The sequence below is a fragment of the Prionailurus viverrinus genome, chromosome A1, assembly GCF_022837055.1.
Source record: "Prionailurus viverrinus isolate Anna chromosome A1, UM_Priviv_1.0, whole genome shotgun sequence".
Classification (NCBI taxonomy): domain Eukaryota; kingdom Metazoa; phylum Chordata; class Mammalia; order Carnivora; family Felidae; genus Prionailurus; species Prionailurus viverrinus.
This window is the reverse complement of record NC_062561.1, coordinates 58,957,699-58,976,260: the sequence shown is the minus strand read 5'-3', so window position 1 is coordinate 58,976,260 and position 18,562 is coordinate 58,957,699. Positions and strand designations below refer to the sequence as shown.

At 33.6% G+C, this 18,562-nt stretch overlaps 1 long non-coding RNA gene across 3 annotated transcripts in view; it reads right to left on the bottom strand.

Moving 5' to 3' along the window:
* Window positions 1-18,562, bottom strand: part of LOC125175566 (uncharacterized) — a 547,675-nt gene that overhangs the window by 43,487 nt on the left and 485,626 nt on the right. For all 3 annotated transcript variants that reach the window (XR_007155875.1, XR_007155879.1, XR_007155877.1), the window contains one exon: window positions 3,876-3,970. This is a non-coding gene — a long non-coding RNA (uncharacterized LOC125175566). The remainder of the gene's footprint in view (window positions 1-3,875; window positions 3,971-18,562) is intronic.

Here is an 18,562-nt window from a genome sequence, read left to right as displayed (position 1 = left end):
CTTTATCTATCACCCTCTCTCCCTACCAACTGTCAACAGCTGAACTGAACTAGAGAGTACTGAGCTGCCAGATGTCAAGTGGTCAGTTAAGACAGTCAAAATGAAAGTAACAGTCAAGCCTTTAATCACTTATTGTGATAATATAAGTAGCATAAACAGGAGAAAGCATGAGCTCCCTTGGTGTTCTATGGAACAGCACTGAGTGAGGGGCTGGTGGCTCAGTGCAGATGTGGGTATTTTCTCAGTGCTTGGGGAGCCCTAAACTAAAAGTTTCTGCTCTTTTACTGACCCAGGGGCCAAGCAAGGGAGGGGGAAGCTGTTAGGAGTGAAAACATACTGAGTCTGAGTCGAGTGGAGAACAGTGTCTCTAAAGCATGCCTATAATTATGGAGGAGTCTTGGCAGAGGTGCTCGAGAGAGGCTGGTGAATAGAGCTGCCTAGGCTAGAATGCATATGTGCATGTGCATCAAAGCATAGCCGACCAGGTGGGTCTGGGTCCCTGAGCTCCCTTCACAGAGCACAATGTCCTGGCTGTGCACCTGGCTTGGTGTGACATGTGCCAGGTAAGCCTTCATAATCGCTTATGGTCCGGCTTGAGAGAGCACACATAGGATTTTGGCCTGGAGCCAGACTCCTCCCCAGTGTGTCCATTGTTCAAAGTTAACATAGACTAGTAGGGTTATTCATGTTGTTAAAAGATGTCTCTCTAGATGAGAGCACATGGGTGGGTAAGAAGTGTTGCCAGTGTTAGGGGTGCCTGGGTGGCTCAGACGGTAAGCGTCCAACTTCAGCTCAGGTCATGATCTCAGGGTTTGTGAGTTCAAGCCCCCCATTGGGCTCTGTGCTGACAGCTCAGAGCCTGGAGCCTGCTTCAGATTCTGTGTCTCCCCCTCTCTCTGCTTCTCCCCCCACTCATACTCTGTCTCTCTCTCAAAAATAAATAAAAATTAAAAAAAAAAAAGAAGTGTTGCTAGTGTTTGCTGATCTTGGAAAATTGAAGCCCTTTATTATTCACACACTACTAATAATTTTCTACTGAAGGAAAAGGCAAAGAATCCCTTGAGCATATTAGAAGTTTTCTATGTGGAAAAGCAAACTATTAGATATGAGATATGGGCAATAGAAATCTTTCTAAGCATTTCTAAAATATACAAATTAAACTGTAAAATCTTTAAGAATGTGGACCATGCTATTTATATGTGCCATGGCATTAAGTGCATAGTAGACCAAATAATTTTTACCTGACATTTTCAGTTTGACTATATGGAAAATTATAGTCAGATTTCAAGGTCAATAATAGCAAAACTCAGCCCATCTTATATCTATACATATGGTGTTTTCTTTTCCTTTCATTTATAGAAAAAAGAATTCTTTATACAGGAAGTATCTAAAAATGTAAAGATTTCTGATTTATAATTATAAAGGAAAGGACAGTGGAATATCATACATATATATTTATATATATCTATGATATGCAAATTTAAAAACATATTTGTACATAAATAGAAAATATTTTCAAGTACATAATAGGAAATATTATATTTGTATACATATACACATATATATTCTGTTCCAGAAATTTAAATTTTTATGTAAATTTTCCTATTGGTTTATTCTGCTTATTTTTCACCACGTAAAATCCAAATTCTATTTTTTTCACAGAATTTTATAATTGCAAATATTATGGCCATTTGCTAAATATTTTTCTATCATATCACTAACATGCATACTGCCAAATTCTTTTTTTTTAATTTTTTAATGTTTATTTAGTTTTGACAGAGAGACAGAGAGAGAGAGAGAGAGAGAGAGAGAGAGAGGGAGAGAGAGAGTATGTGAGTGGGGGAGGGGCAGAGAGAGAGGGAGACACAGAATCTGAAGCAGGCTCCAGGCTCTTAGCTGTCAGCACAGAGCCCAACACGGGGCTTGAACCCATGAACAGGGAGATCATGACCTGAGCCAAAGTCAGACTCTTAACTGACTGAGCCACCAGGCACCCCCACCCCATACTGGCAAATTCTTAAATCCCTTATATCAGTCCTATTATGTCAGTACCATTATCAGTCCTAATTTAGAGATGAGTAAAGTAAAGCTTCGGATATTAAGCAACTTGTCTAAGACAGCATGGTTAGAAAACAGAGACAAGGTTTGGAAGACAATGACTGATTTCAAACTGTTGACCTTAAATACTTTTCTGTGGCCTTCATCCTAATTTAATGGTTGTCTGAAAAGTGTGAAATTAATATTATTAAATAATGTAATTAGTAATGTGTCATCATGTGTATGCATGCGTATATGTGCACGCACACGTATTGATTCTTATTCTTTATGTAAACGATACATCTAGTATTAGTATGGGCTAATTAGTATGGCTAATACATCTAGTATTAGTATGAGCTAGATTTCTAAAATAGGTTTAGACAATTTACATTTTAGCCAGAATTAAGTTAGAGACCCTATTAGATGACCTATTGTTGCCATATAATGTGGTGCCCATTCTATTACTTTATTTTGAGCCACACAATATTGTCTCTGGAGGACAGAAATGACTCTCAGTCAATGCAAGCTTTGGACACTAATAGAGGTCACTGGAGAAACAGAGTAAACAGGAGGTAAATATATTTGACACAATGTTAGTAATTCCTGAGGGTATGGCTTCATGGTTGTGTTAGATGTCATCATCATAAACAAAACTCATAAAAATCACTTTATAAAGCGCCTTGGTAAGTGGTAGTCACATAGTCACAATAGATAGTTCTAGTTACGCAAATGGATACTTCCAACATGGGATGAAATTTCAATGACAGCACCATACATGGATTATAAACAGATGTTTTACTTTAGACCACTTAGAAAAATGTGAGATGGTGTACTTTGGAAAACTGTTTAATAATTCAAAAAGTGGCCTCATTCATGATGAAGAATCTGCAACAGAATATTTATGCCACTAATTTGAATGTGTTTTGTTTTCATAAAATGTAACAATAGAAAACAGTTCTATTTCTAAAAATAAAATATATTGGTCCATGTAATATGTAATTTTAAGCATGTACTATCAAATGAATAAATTAAATACAAGTATCTATTTGACCACAGATTTCCAGTTTGTCTCATTAGGGACATAGGAAATCTTCTTATATTCACAGTTGCTTTATATATTTCATGACAGATACATGTTAAAATTTCTGTGTTTAACATTGTGTTTGAGCCTAATACAAAATCACTAGATGAAAGGACAAAACCCTCACTATGTTAAAGTGAACTTTATTTAAAGCACCATTTTATTAAAATGGATAAAATAAGCTTTTCAATTTTACCCTCAGAAGGGACTGTTCAATCACAAAACCAATATCTACTTAGAACACGTTTTGATTTTGTTAGGAGGAAGGCACCCTATTTTGTACAAGGTGATACTGACCAACTGAATCATTCATGCCCTTGTTTTTCTGGCACAGGAACAAAAGCTTGTTAGCATTATTTACACAAGTTTTGAAATAAAGAAGAAGGAATCCCTATTCCAATTTTTTTTTCCTAATTCCCTGCTTTTGGCTGAGCCTCATGTAAACATATTGCCTTATGTAATGTCTTATACCAACAAATCTAAAGAGTTCTTTCTACCTTTGATTACACAGGTAAGAACTTTTACAGGACATTTTGTTTTTACCCCTTTCTATATCTACTTGCATGCTTTTTCTTGGCCTAAGATCTACTGAGATGTCTGTTGTCTGGCCAGGAGGCCCAGCAGAAGGACTAGCCTCTCGGGTAGCTGATATTATTGTAGCTGTTTTTCCAATTGCCAGTAAATGATATAAATTGTAGGAGACTGGAAAGGTCACCTCTGCAACAATCCTACTTAAACCGGCTCAGCAATCACTAACCTGCAGCTATACAAAGAATCTCAAGCCTGGAACACACAAGTGACCCTGCCAGCTGAGGCAGCAGGTTGGTGCCTTGATCCCACCTTCGTTTTCTCCTGGAAAAAAGATAAATAAAATAATAATAATCAAAGCACTGTTGCTGCTAAAACTGACTTAATTGTGCATGTGTAGATTAAATATTTGTCCTGGTGTCTTATTTATTTACAGTATTTAACTATGCACTTTTTGTCACTTCAATAAGTCAATAATAACATACAAGGTAAAAAGAAAACTAATTTCAAAATGTATTAAACTAAACTTAATACATATGTAATACATGTACATATGTAGATAATATCTGCTTAAGTGTAAAATTGGTCTGATCATTCTGTTAGGGTTCCCTAGAATTTTATCAAAATATGAGTATACATGTAACATCTTCCTTTTTAATTTAAGACAATACGTAGGACTATATAGTATTGAATACAGAGTTTACTTCTGAGTCAGACGGCTTGGGTATAAATTCCAGCTATACTGGCTGAATTGCTTAATTACTCTGTACCTCAGTTTACACAACTACAAAAATGAGCATAATCAGAGGCACTTCACATCCAGTATGGCAAGCAGTGTCTGTGCCATTTTTAGCAAATTTTGGCAGCTTTTTGCTGAGGCAGCTATGAGCCCTTTAGTTGCTAGAATATGGAGGATAGAGGAAATTTCTGAGATGTTGGGATGGCCAGGGTGGAAAGGGAGAAGTATCAGCATAAAACTATTTCAAGATTTTAGCATCAGTTGTGAGAACACTGAAGTATACTGGCTGAATATTAGCCGTTTTTGTGAGCATGGAGTAAGTTAATAAGAAAATGCTTTAGATGGCACTAGGCATATAAATTCTCAAAAAAAAAAACCTATTTTAAATCTGTATACCCAAAAGATTATAATTTGATCTTAGAAGCCTAAAGGAAACATTGCGTATTTTGTTATCTCCAAAGAAGCCTCTAGTGTTCTGTGTACACTTAGACTTCATTCAGTTGAATAGAACAGATTATAAGACAGAAATTTCCTTCTAAAAGTGTGGGTTGATGGAGATATGGTCACAAATAATATTCCTAGAGAAGTTCCAGTAATGGAAATAAAATACACATACACTACACAATCAAAATAAATTCTGTTTGTGATAATTTCTGAAGTGATTAATTTGCTAGTTTATGAAGTACAATGCCTATTTTCTTTTCTGATGATACAAGGATAAGAAATAATGCATTATAGTAGGGGGGAGATGTTTTGAAGTTGCACTGTGTTTAAATTGTGGTACATACACTTACTGAAATCAAAAATATAAAGCATACAACCCGAGTTCTAGGAGCCCATACACATACAAACACACTTAAATCACAAGCCATACTAGTACTTAATACTTGGGTTTTAATACATTTGACATTCCTTTAGAAATATTCTAAAGGATTTTAGTACTTATCAATTCCTTAGTAGAAAAATTAGGAAGGAAAATCAAATTTTACTACATATATACATATATATGTTTTATATATATGTATATATATATACACACACACACACGCACACACACATATATATGAAGAATCTGAAGATTTTTAATTGCATATTACTGAAACAAATTGTATGCATATTGAGCAATTTCATTAATAGGAAATATATACATAGAATTACTGAAACAAAAGTACACAAAAAATTTTAGTCGGTAATGAGTTATTAGAATATAGTATTATAAATATTATGTTAGAGAAAACAGAGAGATGTATACTTGCATGCAATAGAAATACAAACCTAGGCTAGAAAAACTGATCTGGCTCTTTTCTTCTTCTACACTCCCTCTTCTGTCTTTGGAAACACTTGTGAGTAGATCTCATTGCCAACAGAATCTGGCAGCCTAATTTTGAAGCACAGTTCCTTTCTCAGCCCTTGTGATGATTTTGTAAGCACCAAACTCCCTGAAATAAATATCTTTCTGCTTGAAAAGCCTAAAGAGGTTTCTGGGCGTTTTACATTACACTTTGACCGACACAAAAGACTTCTTAGAGTAAATAAGTGTGTCTCAGCAGAACATGGATGTCAACCAAGATATATTTTATTATGTTATCATATGGTCAAAATCCAGCATTTTTTCTTATAAAATTTCAGATTTATCCCTATGAAAAGCTAGTCTTGATAGCTAAATTTTTAAGGAATTGTTTTTAAGTTTAGCATTCATTCTTTTGATGGAAAACATAATACAATGCAACTGATATTCCCTATTGAATGCATCAGTTTCCTGTTGCTTTCTAACAGATTACCACAAATATAGCTGCTTAAAACAACAAAAGCTTATTATCTTCTGTTTTCCTGAGGTAAAGATGCCAAGTCCAGGTTAACTTTATCTCCTAGTCAGGGGATGGATAGTCTAAAACTGAGGTGTTAGTTTGGGTTACAATCTTACCTAAGAAAGGTCCCAGCTCCTCTTCCAATCTCACCATTTCTTGACAGACCTCAGTTCAGTGTGGTCATAAGACCCTATTTCCCTGCAGGTTGCCAGGAGATCACCTCCATAGGCAACTCGCAGTGTCTGCTTCTTCAAGATTAACTGGAGAATTTCCTCATGTGAAAACTCTCTGACTTCTTCTTAACTGCTCACTTGGTTAGATGGGGCCCGCTGATGCTAATCTCACTTTCTATTACTTCAAAGTCAACTGATTAGGGACATGAATTTTACCTGCAAAATTCCTTCATATTTGCTCTGTAATGTTAACATGAAGAGTGTTATCCTATATAATGTAATGTTAACATGAGAGTGGTCTTCTGTCATATCTACATGTTCTGCTCACAAAGGATGGGAATTACACAAGGTCAGTAGTACACCAAAGAACAGGAATCTGTGGGTTCACCTTAGCATTCTGCCCATGACAATGGAGATTAAGTTATCAAGAAATTAGTAACATTTTATGAACATAATTGCTGAAAATCACTTATTACCCCACTCAAGATATTAGTCAATGACTACTTAAAGGAATCAATCTTTGCATGTATGTTTAAGTACTGTAACTTAAAGGAATCAATCTTGCATGTATGTTTAAGTACTGTAACTTACACACACGCAAATAATTTCATGAAAAATGTATATATGATTTTTAATATTAATTAGAATTGGAATCAAAAAGACTATAAAGACTATAAAGCCTTTTTTGCTTTTATTCTGCATAGCCATATTTTCTGGACTAAAGCAGACATTCTTTGCTAAGGAGTATAATTGTAGAAAAGTAGTGATTTTGATGCTGCAGAGGAAGTAGAGACTTTTTAAAATTTATCAGACTGATAAGAAAACTGTCTTCCTTCATAGCAAAGAGCAAAAAAAAAAATGCCCTTGTAAAAAGGGAGTGATATTTTTTCCTCTCTTTTATTTCTTTTTTCTTTTATTTCCTTTTTTTGTTTTTTTGGTTTGTTTTGTGTATGTGGTTCAATGAAAAGTTTATTTCAGGCCTCAGGCAATATTTAACTTAGCCATTAATTTATTTATATGAAAAATACCCCATGAAATCTTGAAGTTTAATATATTATGGATTACAATCATACATTTTAATGACAAACATTTAAAAAAATAGTTAAGTGCCCTGTGATATTTTGAAAGACCAAAACTGAACTTCCAATAAAAAAGTTCAGGGTTACTATATTCAGAATAAGGTTTTATTACTTGATATTTTGTCAACATTTTTATTAATTTTTCTGTTATAGAATGACAGCTTAAGGCAAAACTAAAAATTCTTCTTTGAAAATTGCACTGGTATATTATCTGTGTTGACATAATTCAGTGAATATTGAAGGCATTCATGATCTGTACTCATATTGAAATTTTTCTATGAGTCTTAATTTTTCTGAGCCAAGAAACCCAAGGGTTCCTCTAGGGCAGAAACAATAACAACAAAAATGATCTGTTTTTAGGGAAATATATATGAAATTGCTTAGATGACCAGCTGTATGTTTGCATGGACCTCATGTTTCTGGAATTGTGTTGATCAGATAGGGTTAAGAGATATGCTGTTTCTGGGTGGATATTTGTAAAATACATAAGGCTTTAAATAAGTCATGTCTATCACTTCATATATAGAGATATTAATTTGATTGACATATGCAACTTTTTAGATTAAATATTTATAAGAAGCTCCAATTTTCTAGACTTGCTTAATTATTCCAGGTTTTTCAAGTAAAACATCAAATATTTATTTGGTCTCTATTATATGTTCTCTCATGGTAGCACTTTGGAAAGAATATTTTCCATGCTACAGTCAGAACAGGTTCAATGCAGCCTCTCTCATTAGCTAGGTGAACCTGGGGCAATAGGGATTTTAAGTTCTGTGAGCTTTAGTTTACTCATGTGATAAAATGCAGCTCTGATAACTAACAGAGAAATTAACCTAAAATCATTGCGCTATTTTTCATGGTAAATGAGGTAACTACCTGGAATGTTTTTCCTTGTTTACCTCACCTCACTTATCTAGCTAACTCCAATTAGTCATTATTCAGCTGCCAGTTCAGACATCAAGTCTTGCGGAAAAACTCCCATGGCATTGCCTTCCCCTCCTCCTTCCACCGATGGAAGTAGTTGCTTCTGCTCTCTGCCCCCTCTTAATCTTTCCTTCTCTGATAGCACCTTTCACTGCTTTTCTCTTACTTTTGTATCCATAGCACTTACAGGAGTGCATAGAAGCATTAAATATTTGTTGAAAACATCAAACATTAGTAAAAATTGTACCTATATATTTTACTTAGCCCTGATAGTACAACTCAGTGAATTGATTTGCATTGGTTGCTCTCTTAAAGATGGGGAAACTCAAGTTTAGTGAATTTAAGTGTTTTTTCTGGATTCCCCATTTGAATGTCAATCCATAGCCCATAGGTGTTGTATGTTTGTGTATGGTTAGTTACACTTAGTAAGAAATATGTGTACTTAATTTGAAAAATTAATTATCAATAAATAATAATACTTAGTGCCCAGAACATAATTAAGTATTTATAATCATTAATGTTTCCACAAATTCCCTTTCTTACAATTCTGGGAATCTTATTTATTTATTTATTTATTTATTTATTTAGTAATTGACTTTGTACTTGAGATATTAATACTTTGGATGCTATATATGAGAGATAAAAATACAGTGCTTTACTTAACTAGTAAAATAAATAAATTGCATGGTTGCCTCTAGAGAATACAGATATTGATATAGATTTATGTAATACAGAAATTGGAAGAGTTAAACTAGAGTTTTGCCTTGAAAGCCAGAATCATAAACACACAAAAAAAGAAAGAACATTTTAGGAAGGAGATCTAAATTGCACAAAAGCATAGAGGCTATAAAAATAAAACTGCAACAATAATAAAATAATAACTCCATGTAAATATAAATAAATATATAGCCAAAATATAAAAATAATAGAACAATAGAATTATACCAAACAAATTTTTGTTGGACAAAAGTAAAAAACAATTTAGATAAGTCTAGAGTGAAGCTGAATAAGCAAAGACCATCTCTAAAGCACTACATAGGCAATGTATTAAATAGTATACAATTGTGATTATTGGTACAAGTTCTGTTGTGGAAAATAAATTACCAAAATCTGATTCCAAAATCTGATTGCTAATATATTTCTAAATTTTTTATATAGGCTGCTGTTATTTGTAAATTAACTTGCAATTAAACTTAATAAAATTTGTGTCATCATTAACACATCCACAGATTTATAGAAGTGACTTTCAGAATGATGCCATTTATATTCATTTTCATTTTTTGTTAAGTAATGTAAATCTTGCATGTGGGAACATTTTTAAGTGTAACTCATGGGAGGGATCTTATTCTAGGATCCTCTATGGGAAATAATTGTTAATATACATAACATGAGAATGACCTAGTTTCCAGGAGTTTCTCAAAATTACAGCTAAATATATATTGGACCATAGCCTAAAATCCTTGGCAACCTTTATTGCTCACTGCTAACAGATATAGTTGCTTGAATGAATGAAATACTTCTCAGTAGTAATTAACATGAATGGAACAAACAGTTCCATAAAGAGTTAGACAAAATTCTATTCTGGTATAAAAAAGATTTTGCAACAAAAACCAAACACTTAGAAATATACATTATTATGTTGGTGCTAATATCTTTACATCCAAGATGAGCACTGTATCTCAAATGATTCCTCTGTATTGTCTTAGTTTTTTTTTTTCTTATATAGTGCATAAAGAAAAAAAAATTTTTCACTTGACAATCTGTTACTTGTCAACTCTAATTTGGTCCTCTTCTCTTGAGTTCGTAAAACAAGAGAATAGCACTGAGGAAAAAAAACAAGTTTTTCTCCAAATCCTTTACAAATAACATAAAATGTTTTCTAAAATAATGATAACTTAAAGAAAGTCTTATCTTTGTGATACATGTTAAAATTTTGTGTCCAGTTATAGGGCATAAAGTATGCCCTATAACTTAATAAATATGAAAACAACAAATTAAATTTTATCCTAATCTTATCTCCTAATACATATCCTAATATTCTAATAATCTCTTATCTCCTAATGACAGGGATATGTGGTTATTTTATTGGCTTTATATAAAATCCTGTACAATTTGTATCTTACACTTCTTAAATTGTGTATGTTCTAAATGATAAACTTTTTGTAAACTATTTTAATGTATTTTTATTTCTCAATTTGGGGAATAAGTCAATGTATCACTAATTTTCCAACTGTAAAATTTTCAATTCGTAGAGAAGTGCATGCTGTGAACAAAAGGAAATTCTATTGCCTTGATTGCCTTGCTTGATCTCAAGGTCATTATTTAGGTCAAAGGTCTAAATATAATTGGCTGTAATTTAGTCAATAGGGCTACATTTCATCACACCAAAGATTATTCTGTTGATTTCAAAGATCATAAACTCTACCCAGAATTAGTCTGATGTAAATCTAAATGGGATTCAGTCAAAGAGCTTAGGGTAATTTTCTGAAACAGGTCAAACCTCCAAAATTCCCTAGCTTTAATGGAATAAGCTGTGCATAGCAGAAAGGAAATGACATTTTAAGTATTCTTTTTTTTGCTTTTTTTAACACTTAGAGCAGTAGTGAATGCTTAGTAAGAAATTGACAGATGATCTCATTAGATAAAATGACTATTAAGGAGAGTCATTATTGATAAAATGCAGGGTGCTACCCACATTCCAGCTAGTGAGTTACAAAAATGCAATTCTGCACTATTGTTGTTTTGATGGTTGTGATGGTTTTACTGTGAATTTTTCAAGTCCTGGAAAGTCATCTCTTATATGTGAATATCACATAATAAATTCTGAAGCAAACTCATCTCCATTACAGGAAAGAAATATTAAAATTTCATTTACTCGTGAAAGATGAAGAATATTTTATACATAGTAGACAAAATATATGAAACTTAATTTAAAAAGTTTTGGCACATTTCAAAATATGAAGAAGGCAGGTACCCCAACTGTAGATAGAATTCAGTCCAGGACACACATTTATGTGTCACATGGACCAACTGCCCATGTATTATGGAGGCCATCTTATCCCTTGATAGTGTGGAATTTGTGTCTTGCAGATGTGTTCCAGAATAAACATTTTTTTAATACTCAAATGACCTCTTTTAACATTTCTATATCTTTGCTGATGGAAGAACAAGTTAAATTTCAAAAAGACAACTTTTGATTCTGTTTATTTGGACAAACAATAAAATCCAATGGCATGACTATTAAAAATTGCGGGCAGAATATTTGGAATGATATCAATTTAATTCCCTGCTCAGAAGAGTGCCAGCAAAGTTCTCTTAGAGGCGGGGAGAGAACCGTTTTAATCCCCCTAAGTATAAGTTTGCTATAGCCTGAGATACATGCTCCAATTTACAAACTAGATGACAAGACCATTGTGTGGTACAGGGATGCTAGGGCTATGGCGCTGAGTGGCACTGCCTCAGCCCGACTCCAGTAAAGTGAGTATCAGTGTCTTCATTAAATGTTACTTACTGCTGAGTGAATGAAATAGGGCCTTGGCCAAATAATAGGGACATACTGTAAATAGTGTTTTCAAATGATTATGTGTGTCTTTGTGTGTACGTGTGTGCACCCGTGTGCATGTTCAAGATTCTTAATGATAAATCTAAAGTGAAATTTCAGAAAAGCTGGTATAAAGAATTTTAGAGAAATACATTCTTTAATCTCTCTTCCCCATTGAACTCCGTCTTAAAGTTGTATATGTTTCTAATCTTTTTGTGATGCAATTTCTTTAGTTACAAAATAGGTTAGTAATGGTACCTTCTTATAAAGTTGTTACATACATTTCACATGTTTGTATCTCTAAAGTGGCTATCTCATAATAAACACTATATAACTCTTTAGAAAAAACAAAGAGAAATTGAATAGAAAGCTTTCCCTAGATTTAGAGTCACTTATTCATTTCCCAGGTAAATGATCTAAATTATACCTGTTTTATAATTTTGGTAGACTTTTTTAGACCATATTTTTAACAGGGCCAGAAATAAAAGAGTTAAACTACCTATATTAACACATCTTCACAACATTAGGGGAAATAAAGAAAAAGAAAAATTCATAGCCACTGATCAGAAAATGATTCTGACTCTTTCATTGCCAAAATACATTGCCATCATAAAAATATACCATCTATATGTAAAATAGGATAACAAAATATTGATATTCAATAATTTTTGACTCAGGCAATGATAGTAATCATAAGCTCCCATTCTATAGTATCCTAGCTTCATGTAAAAATATAAATAATATTTAAGTATATTTTTTATTCCCTTGTGGGAATGTAGTATAATAATCTCTTAATAGGAGGTAATTTGGTTATATACAAAACTCGAAAGAAATCTTAAGAACTAAAGGAAATATAACTTAAAGCTCAATTCAGATGAATAATACAAATAAAGAAGTTACTGAAACTCATGTGAACTAAAAGCCAGTGAATTTCACATTCTCCAAATTAGGTCATCTCTCAAGAAAACAAATCTTCAAGAAACTAATGATTATTAGTGACATTTTAAAAGGCTGAATGTTGGAATGCAATGCCTTATAATGAAAAATATGTTTATAAATTTATATTCAGCTAAATTAAAGTTTTTTAAATATTTTAAAAAATATCTCTGGGTAGGTCCAAAATTAAGACACATCTGCTAAATTAGTGTACAGAATGAACCAGAATATAAAAGAAACAATTTCTAATTTTAAATTAATCATAATGATGGTTGGGGCAGAAGTTTTATTGTTTCTCATTCAGAATACATTTGTAACCCATTTGTAATCCATACCACATTTTTTTCAAATGTATGTGATTAGTGGATAGAATACAAATAAACAAAAAATCCTAAAGTGTAAAAAAAAAAAAGTCTTAAAAAAAACAGCTAAAAAGAGTCATTACTTTCCACTTTAACAAGGCATTGGTTATTTACTGGCTGAAGTGGTTTCACTTATTGTGAACTACTTTTGCCTATCTTATGTGAACATCCGGATGACAATGACATTTAAATGAGAGTCCAAGTGCATTCATTACTGTATATGAATGGAAAGGTTACATTTGGTAAAGCAACCTCTCTGCAGCCTTAGTAATTGAGGAACAATTTACACATCAAAGAGTGAGCTACCCAAACAGATTAGAGCTTTTCAATAAACCCTTATTAAAGAGGTGATTTAATCCTCTAAACCAGTGTTAATGCTATTCTGATCTTGAAAAAAAAGCAAAGTCTGTCTATAAGGATAAAGTAATTTTATCATATTTTTTGAGAACATAAAGAATGGGATTTGAATGGGAATGCATATGAATGGGAATATGTGTAAGGATTTATTCTCATGTACCTAAAAACAAAACAGGCGCGGCTCACTTGGCATTTATCAAACCTTCACATGGAAAAGATGACTTAATGCTCAGAATGAAAAGTCCTTCCCTGGCCCCCTTTTCACTTCCTCTCTGACAGCCAGATATCTAAGATCTCCCAGTCATACTACAAAGAAGAAGGAATGAAAACAAAGATCAGAACTCATTCCCTGGTGATGTACAGGATATTAGCTTTTTTTTTTTTTTTTAAGTTTCTTCCACTCAACATTTGAATGCAGACAAGAGGGTGGAAAAGGATAGATGCTGTGTTATTTGGGGTAAGAATGCAGAAGAGCAAAACTAGCCCTTTCAACCCTATCCATGAATTCCTATTCATCAGTGAAACTTTATGGACCAGAATTTATGAATGTGTAATCTTTGCCTTTTATTTTCTTCTTTTCTATTTGCCTCACACAAAGAAAGGAACTTTATAATCTCCATGGAGATGCTTTCAGCATATGTAATTGATATAAAATAAAGCAGAACAAAAATAATTTATATGAAGCTATAGGTTCAAGTACCAATTGAACTCAAAAGTTACTTAACTTTTCCAAGTTTCAATTTTTTCTTCTGAAAGCAAAGATAAAAACATCTTCCCTACTTGCCTCATAGCATTTTTGGGAAAATAAGAAGAGATGATACAGGTGAAAACATTTAACAGAGAGTATGAGATCATATACATTTCTCATGGCCACCATACTTTTGTGCTTGTTTCTTTTCCTAACAATGAAAATTCCTTTTTTTTTTTTTAGGTTTATTTATTTTGATAGAGAGAGCATGCACAAGTTTCAGAGGGGCAGAGAGAAAGCAAGAGAGAGAAAGAATCCCAAGCAGACTCTGGACTGTCAGCACAGAGCCCGATGAGGGCTCGAACTCACAAACTGAGATTATGATCTGAGCTGAAACTGAGTGGGATGCTTAACTGATTGAGCCACCCGGCTCCCTTAACAGTGAGAGTTCTACTGAAAGATAGTTGACGTAAACAACTCAACTGAATATATACAAAGTAAATTTTATTTAGAAGAAGCTGTAGAACATGAGATTGAAGAACAGCCTGGATTTGAACCCTGATTCAGGCACATTTTATTGCATGATTTTCAACAAGTTAATTAATATCCTGTAATCTCTATCTCTTCATTTGTAAAAAGTATAAAAAAAAATTATCATTGATATGATAAATAAATTACTATATTCAAAATGCTTGTCATTAAATTATAATTATCACTGAGTGTGTCTTCAGCACCCACCAGGTACATGTCACATTGCCAGTGCACAGATGAAAAATTTGAGACTGCGAAATGTTGGATGTCTTATCCAGAGGGAAAGAGTTATTAAGTGTTCAAATAGAGATGAAAACCAGAATCACTTACATCAAACTCTGGACAATTTTTATTTAAAATGCTTGTTTTTTTCTTTTTTTTTTTTTAATTTAAAGGCCATCTAAATTCAAACACAATGGTCTCATTATAGGAAAATTCTTACAACTTCTAAAGAATTTAATAGCAGATACCATGTTTAAAGAGGTTATGATTAGAATCCAAAAACGTGGTATTGACTACTTTACAACTAGTATACCTGGATTCTTGTGATATAAAGAGAAATCTGGAAATTAAACATAAACTTTAAAAATATTTTGATTGTTCTGGTTTTTATTAAAAGGAAAATTCAATAAAACATCCTTTAAGTAAAAATAAGCTATTGAATAGCATGTGGCTTCAGGAATATGTTTTATGGATAATGCGTGCTTGTGCATGTATGTGCGTTTTTGAAGGTGACATAATACTCTGAATTATTTGTTTTTTTTTTAATTTTTTTTTTCAACGTTTATTTATTTTTGGGACAGAGAGAGACAGAGCATGAACGGGGGAGGGGCAGAGAGAGAGGGAGACACAGAATCGGAAACAGGCTCCAGGCTCTGAGCCATCAGCCCAGAGCCTGACACGGGGCTCGAACTCACAGACCGTGAGATCGTGACCTGGCTGAAGTCGGACGCTTAACCGACTGCGCCACCCAGGCGCCCCTACTCTGAATTATTTGTATGTGGGGTGTGGCTATGATGGAAATCATAAAGCAAAACAAATTTTCTACACTACACAAATTTAAACATGCCTTATTTGGTGGCCCTAGTTTTGTTCTCAGAAGCACTTTTGTGAGATTTAGCATTGCTTTCAAACTAAAATATAATATAGAAAGTACTAGTGACTCATCTAGGGGGTTAGGAAACAGGTACAGGCTGTGAGAAGAATTTCCCAAGAGTAAGGTTGCCAGATTTAGCAATACATACATACATACACATACACATACATATATACATACATAGATTCAGTATACCCAGTACATTCAAATTTGAGATTAAGAAATATGTATTTATTGGGGCGCCTGGGTGGCTCAGTTGGTTAAGTATCCGACTTCAGCTCAAGTCATGATCTCATGACTTGTGAGTTCGAGCCCTGCGTCAGGCTCTGTGCTGGGCTGACAGCTTGGAGCCTGGAGCCTGCTTCAGATTCTGTGTCTCTCTTTCTCTCTGCCCCTCCCCTGCTCATACTCCCTCTCTCTCAAAAATAAACATTAAGAAAACATTTTTAAATAAAATAAGAAAGAATTATGTATGTATGTATGTATGTATTTGTAAAATTTATTTTAGAAAGAACATGCAAGCTGGAGCTGGAGTAGAGGGGCAGAGGGGAAGGGAGAAAGAGAGAGAGAGAGAGAGACTCCAGCAGTTTCTGCACTCAGCATGGAGCTTGACATGGGGCTCAATCCCATGACCCTGGAATCATGACCTGAGCCAAAATCAAGAATTGGACACTTAACTGACTGAGCCACCCAGGCTCCAAGCAAGTAATTATTTTATGTAAATATCCTCCAAATATTTTGTGGGACATACTTGAAATATATTAGACTTATTAGAAAAAATTTTTTTCTCAAACTTAAATTTGAATGGGTGTATATATTTTCCATGCTGCATAATAAATTACTACACATTTAGTATCTTAAAAAATTACCAACTTATTATCCTACAATTTCTGTTGGTCACATGTCAAAGAACTTCTGATCTACAGCTGGGTTTTTTCCTCAGAGTCACATAAGCTTGAACTCAAGGGGTCACCTGGGTTGTAGTCTCATCTGGAAGCTCAATTAAAGAAGGATTCACTTCCAAACTTCTGCAGGTTGCTCAGTACATTTAATTTCTTTAGATTGTATAGTTTGTGATTGCCTGCTTCTTCAAAACCAGAAATGGATATAAAATTCTCCATTGTGTTGATTCACTGCCTTCAGGAAAGGTCTAGTTACTTTTTAAAAGGTTCAGATGATTTCATCAGACCTACCTAGCATAATCTCTCCATTGATTAGGTCAATGTCAACTGATTAGGGACCTTAATTACCATTGGAAAAATCTCTTCACCTTTGTCATATAATCTAACAGAATATCCCATCACCTTCACCATGTATACTGGGTTTCTACAGTCACAGTTCTGCCCACATTCAAGGTAAGGAGATTACACAAGGGTGTGTTTCATTTAAGGTCAACCTAAGGGTGTCTACTATACTGAAGATTCTATAATTTACTTAGCAAGATTCTATAATTTACCTACCCAAGAAAGCATATGGTTTGATAGTACATTATCAACTATACTTAGAGATGGTAAATCTAGACAAATTATTTTTTAAGTGGTATGAATAGAAAATAACACAAGAATCAAAGATTGTAGGGGAATAATGTGGTTTAGAACTTTCTACCAAGTGCCTCGATATTGCTGTTATTTCCAAGATTCATCAGATTATACCCAACTCAATGAAGACTGGTAAACCTTAGCATCACATCTATTATAAGGGATTTGTCAAGCTTTTGAATTACTGTAACATAATCATCATTATTTGCTTGTTAATTCTACAACCATTGATTGGGTTCCCATTATAACAAAAAAATTGCTTTGCTTCAGCAATATAAAGATGAACAATATCCCACTCATCCCCTAAAATAACCTGTAGTCTAGCAAAACTGAGACATACATGTAAGTGAGACTTCCAAATTATAAAGCAGAAAACAATTGGTTAAAGCCTGCTTCACTTAACTTTTCATTTGTGAAAAAGATCATAGAAAAGTTCTGCAATCATATAAGTTTTGGACATATCAAAAGGCTGAATCCCATTATCAGTTCCTTAAAAATACATAATGAACATCGACATAGAAGCCTTTGAAATATCTTACATAAAGAGCTTAAATTTGTATAATCTGGTTTTTCACAATAATTTCAAACTGTTGAAAGAGTTATTTATGTAAAATGTAGTCACATCCTAACATTGGTTGGATCCCATAGAGTTCTATCAAATTCTCTTTTGAATATTCAAAGGTAGTAGGCTGGTTTGGGGGAGGAACAGGCTACTGGTATGGGAGGTTTGAAATGATATATTATAGTCATCGTGCACCTATATTTGGATTCACCATATATAGTGAATCCTTCACCATATATCCTTCACCATATATAGTTTGGATTCACCATCTAAACATTTGCCTAAGTACCAAATCTTGGGAGTTTTTCTAAAATTCTCCTTTTTTTTCTCTGCCTCAGTTCCTCTTACTTAGTAAACCCTGTCCATTCTGGTTTCTAAATGTGCCAATGCTCAAGGATATCTCACTAGCCATTACAGCAGTTCTGGAAGAGAAACTTCTTGGAGACAGATTTCAGCAAAGGTCAGTTCTGGGAAGTTATTAAAACTGTTTTCAGGAATGGAGATGTCTCATATCTGTGTGCATCTCAGTGAAAGAAAAAGACAAGAGTAACGTCAGCCCAGGCTCTTTCCTCCCTTCTTTCA